The sequence below is a fragment of the Homalodisca vitripennis genome, chromosome 2 (genome assembly GCF_021130785.1).
Source record: "Homalodisca vitripennis isolate AUS2020 chromosome 2, UT_GWSS_2.1, whole genome shotgun sequence".
Taxonomy (NCBI): domain Eukaryota; kingdom Metazoa; phylum Arthropoda; class Insecta; order Hemiptera; family Cicadellidae; genus Homalodisca; species Homalodisca vitripennis.
Window position 1 is genome coordinate 26,859,321 of NC_060208.1, and position 5,583 is coordinate 26,864,903.

Here is a 5,583-nt window from a genome sequence, read left to right on the forward strand (position 1 = left end):
CACATGCTGCTATAATAGTTCCCCCTATTGTGAGTTGCCACAATTGTATATTTACAAAGAGCTCAACTCTTGAGCGTCAGAAGACCCATCAGTCCATCAATGGTGTTTACATATGTCCATCAATCTGACAAATAAACTGCACATTTCTCCATTCTACCTTTCGTTATAGCAAATTACAATTTCGTGAAAAATATATTTTCAATGCTGGAATAATCACAAAATTTGAGGAATTTTAACAAAAATCAATATGTACAACATTTATTTTAAATTTGTAAAAATACAAAGAGGAAAGACCAATTTCTTTCTCTAAAAATGTCAAAAATGGTACTGTCATTAAAGGAATTGTTCAAATTAGATACTAAAAGTATTGTTTAGTTAATTAAAATTCTCAAACATCACACACACACAGATACATAACATGTAGATGTATTGTTTTTATCCGCATTATATATTGATAACATATCAGCTGTAAGTTAAATATTAGAAAATTAAAAACAGTTTTGCCTAGTTTATAAAGCTTAATACACAACGCAGAAACATCCCATGACAATTCATAATAAGTATTGTCTGACCTCCATTTGTTTAACCGACAAACATTTTTTTCCTTTTAGAAATGTTTATGTTATATTATAGAACTTATCAATACATTACCTTGGATCTCATCATCTATAGAGATTTTACAGGTAAAATTTATTCATGTACTTATTGTATTGTAAAGTTAGAGATAAAATTACTCCAAACTAGTTATGGTTATTATAAATATATGTTACTTTTAATTGAATAATCTTAAAATACGTTTGTACATAATTGTACTAATATTAAAAATGGAATAAACAACGTAAAATCATACTTTTATTACAATAAAAATAAAGCTATGATTATTTATGCATACACGAATAATAAGTGCTAATAGGACTTGGTAATGCTGCAACATACTTTGTGACCAAAGCCTAGTGCCTGTTGGAGCAACTTGCTCCATACAGCTTGACATGTCCAACTGGTTTAGCACGATAAGGATTAGTGACATTCATCTAGACTTATATTTAATCAAGATTTTTTTCACATTTGAGATGTTCAATTCATCTGCGAAGAAACATCGATAATGTGGAAAAGTAGCTTTTATGTCTTACTTTTGTGTTCCGTTTCACTTTACATGCAATTTACCATTTAAAATATACTGAGCTGTCCCAGGACACTTTTCACTCTGTATATACCTAAGTTATTCAGAAAAAATGGTCCTGTTTTATAAAAAGACAAGTAAGAGTATGCCACCCCATAGGCTTTGCATGGAGAATTTCAGATTTGTAGCTCATTTCATTTGTGTCCTGCGGAAAGATAGACATACATCGTACAGAGAAGAAAATTGTACATCCTTCCGCCAGACAAAAGAGAAATTGTGTCAGCCTGGTTAATGACACACAACCGAATTCCAAAGTTGAACATGCACCACCATAGAATTCTTCTTGTCTACAAATAAATTAAATTTCATGCAAAAATTAAATTCTAAAGCCGAAATCTTTCAAAGATGTTCTACACCATGAAAATTTCAAATTTTTATTTAATGCATTAGATTTCCTAGTAAAGTTTAAATTAAAAAAGATCGGATGAGGTAGGGAGGGTACTACAATGCAAGAATGTGTTTAAATCAAATCTTGCCACTGTCTTTTAACATGGACTTCACACTCAATTTGTTAGCCTATGAATAAGCTACAGTTTAATTTTTCACATGCTAAAATTGTATAATACTTGTAATTAACTTCTTTAAAAAAATATTTATTCTGTTATTTTCTCTTTGTCATCATGATTACTCATAAGATCAATGTAAAGATATCAGCTAATGCTCAGCCAAATTCCATAGAATGATTCAAACTCAGTGTTACATGTATGTATATAGATAAAGGAAGCATCATGCAAAATTTCAAGTCTAAGTTAGTTTGCGTTTGAAAATATAGTGTGGACAGAGATGACAAGTGAAATTTTTCCAGCTCCTCGAGTGATAGGCATCGCTAACATTCAGCCAATAAATGATAACAGATTTTTCCTTTTAATTAATTCCTTACCTCTTTTTCTACTTGTTACATACTTTTAGTTTCCATTTTTTAAAGGTTTATCATGACTTTCTACAAGATTTTTGTGAATAGCAGTCATACAACTCTGCTGGTTATATAGAACAAAACAAGCGTAAGTGTTTCTTTCACTAAGTTCTTCCTGTCAGAAAACTCCTATAGGTAGCATAACAAGTGAAAATTGCTAGGAACTGAGTCAGGTCTGGGAAAAATGGAGTGGTTGTTTTTTTCCCATCCAAAAGAATTGATTAGAATTTGGGTTTTGAATGAGAAGGAACCCTTATCATGTTCTTTTTATATTTGTGTTTTGACTTGGCATATGCATTTTTATTTTGTCTACATGCTCAATAATGAATTTATTTAACACTGGCATTGTCATGAAACAATAAACCTCCTAACATAAGATAATGTCACTTATTCTGTATTGCATGTTGCAGTTTAATCAGGGTGGAACAGGGAACTGTAGCATTTATTGTTGTCCCTTATTGCACAACCAGTATAACAGTTGCCATAACCTTACATGCTGAGATGGCCTGCTGGCCTTGACTTACTGGTAATGTCTTGTAACACCATTCCATTGACTGACGTTTCAGACTCTGATGTCAAATAGCACGTATGTCTTTCCCTGTGACAATTCTTTCTAAAAGTTGGTCACTTTCCTTATATCAACAAATAAATAATAAAGAGCAGACTTTTTTATTTGGTATTCAAAGTAAGCAACCTGAAAACCCATTATGAGTACATTTGTGAAATCCTAAGTTTTTACAGGCAATTCAGCCCCAAGTTACTCAAAAACTAAAGTAAGGTAGCAGTACAAAACAAAAATTTTATCTGGTGTAGAACAAAAAATGTGATGAAAAATTTCAATGCTATCAAATTTAGAGAGCATCAAGAATAGGTAGCCAAACTGTAGGAAATATTGCTTTAATTAAAGATACTGTATGTAATTTAGTATTGAGGTTACGAAGGATTCTTAAGAGATTTTATTGAAAATTTATTATACATTTTGCGTTTTCCATATAAAGGTAAAGTGGTAATTTTTTAGTTATTTTTAGTTTACTTAAGCAATTTTTTGGGATTGATTTACAGCTTAGTTTGAACAATAAGACATAATATAACAAGCACAATCACTCATGTAAAATTTCTACAAAAATCAAATATCTTTAAACGAGTAATTCTTGTACATATAATCGGAATCTTGGAAACAGCTCCAACAATTTTCATGAAATTTAGTGGGTTTCGGGGGTGATAAATCGATCTAGTTAGGTTTCATTTTTATAAAACGTTGTTTTATCCGTGTTTTCAAGCAATAAAAAACTGTTATAAAGTCAATATTTATTTATTTTTTATTTCTTTGTTTAAATTCTATAGTAATTATGCATCAAAACAAGAGTAGTAGGCCAATCTTCAAAGCTGATATTTCATCAGAAATGCGAGTAAAAATAAAAATTGTTGTATAAATTAATGAAGGTTCAAACCGAAAGGAAAATATGATTGTAATATAAGTTGAATAATTTCACTCCTTTTAAAATTAAATCTATTTATCTATTTCATATACTTCGTCCCATACATACTGCTAAAGTCAAATGCCTGCAAACCTTAACTAACATTATATGAGCAGAAAGGTCTCAAGATTTAGATGTTTCGACGTCTACAAGATTTTGCAGCAGCATGCGGCACAACGGGTTAGTTAGTTAGTAATCCTGCTGAAGTGACCACAGACAGTCAAATTACTTTAAACTTGAGGGACAAGGAAGAAGAGCTAACGAAATAGCACTATGTGATAATAACACAGATACTGTTGAGCGTACTATTGTAAAGAATTCTGCAAATATTCAGTTGTTACTTATAAATGTACAAGGAATTAAGTGCAAAATGGAGGAATTAGAAGTGGTGATCAGCAAGAATAACTGCACAGTGTTCTGCATTGCCGAGCATTGGTTGCAGTCAGAAGTTGGGCTTCTAGTTCCAGAGCATTTTTTACTGGGAAACAGTTTTTGTCGCAGCCAGCATAACCATGGTGGTGTGAGCATTTTTGTTGAGAGCAATTCTATTTTTAAAACAATAGACTTAAGCATGTATTGTCAAGAACTCCATTTTGAAGTGACTGGTATAGAACTCGTTAATGAAAATGTAATAATAGTTTCACTTTATAGATCACCTAAGGGAAGGACTGATATTTTTCTGCAAACCCTACAAGTGCTTTTAAGATACTTAGTAGGCCTAAAATGTAAAATTGTTATAGGTGGAGATATAAATGCAGAATTTGACGTTTTAACTCAAAAAAATAGTGTTGATAGTTTTTTAAATATACTCAGGACAATATAATATGTATTGCACAAATAACAAACCCACACGAGGTGAATCTTGTTTTACACAATATAATTACCAATATAAATTTACAAAATTTTAAGTGTGAGATTCTGAGACCAGATTTATCTGATCATGATGCTCTGTATTTAGAAATATGTTTAGATAGTTTATGTATGTCCACTAATGGTTTGGTAAAAAATCAAACGCAGTTTGTGTTTAGGCCAATAACAAAAATCAAAATAGTGAAGTTTAGAAAAATATTGGCGAATGAAGATTTTATGGCAACTTTGCAACAGAATGAGTCTGCCTGTATTTGTTTTGAAAAATTTTTCAATACATTTTTGGTTTTATTTTGAAAAGTCTTTCCAAAAAAAGGTGTGTAAGTCTAATCTGGAGCTTAACAAAAAGAGTTAGCCAACTTTGAATTGGTATACACCACAGCTTGCTATTATGAAGAACAATATTTTACTGTGTAAAGACTTGTGCAGAAAACAAGGAAATGATCAGCTTTTAACTCTGTTTGAAGAATTTGAGGGGCCATTATAGACCTGTAGCGCGCACGCACACTACTATTTTAATATAGTAATTTTTAGATGGTATTTTAGTAATTACACAGTGTGTAAATTAACTGGACTAACCCAAGTCCCTTTAAACCGCGTGATGTGAGGTGACTGGCCGTGCTGAGGAAATGCAAGGGTCAGCACTCGTCAGCACGGGTCGGCAGTCGAGTTGAGGGCTCGGAGGTAGGCGGAGGGATTGGCAATGTAGAGTGTGTGAAGTAAGTTTATTTTGGTGGAGTGAGATGCGAACACACCGGTACACATATAGTAGTTTGGGTGCGCCTACGAGTGTTTTAGTGCATTTTGAATATAGATTGGACTCAAACAAAGGAGAAACGTGAGTAATTATTTCAAGACCCTTCTCAACCACTATTCTAAATTTCCCTACGAGCTAGGGTGGTGGCAGCAAAACGCTATCCCTTTTATTAACCATGAGCCTCTCTGGCTAATATCGGAGGGCTTACAGTGGTGACCAGCGGTGGGATACGATAATTAAACCAGCAAATTATTTCAAAATGATTTCAAAACTTTAAAAGAACTCTAAAAGAAATAAAGAAGTGTACCACGTGGTTGAGAAAACTATTAGAACATTTCAGTTTACACTCCATTATCCAAATAACTACTATTCACTATTCTAAATTCAT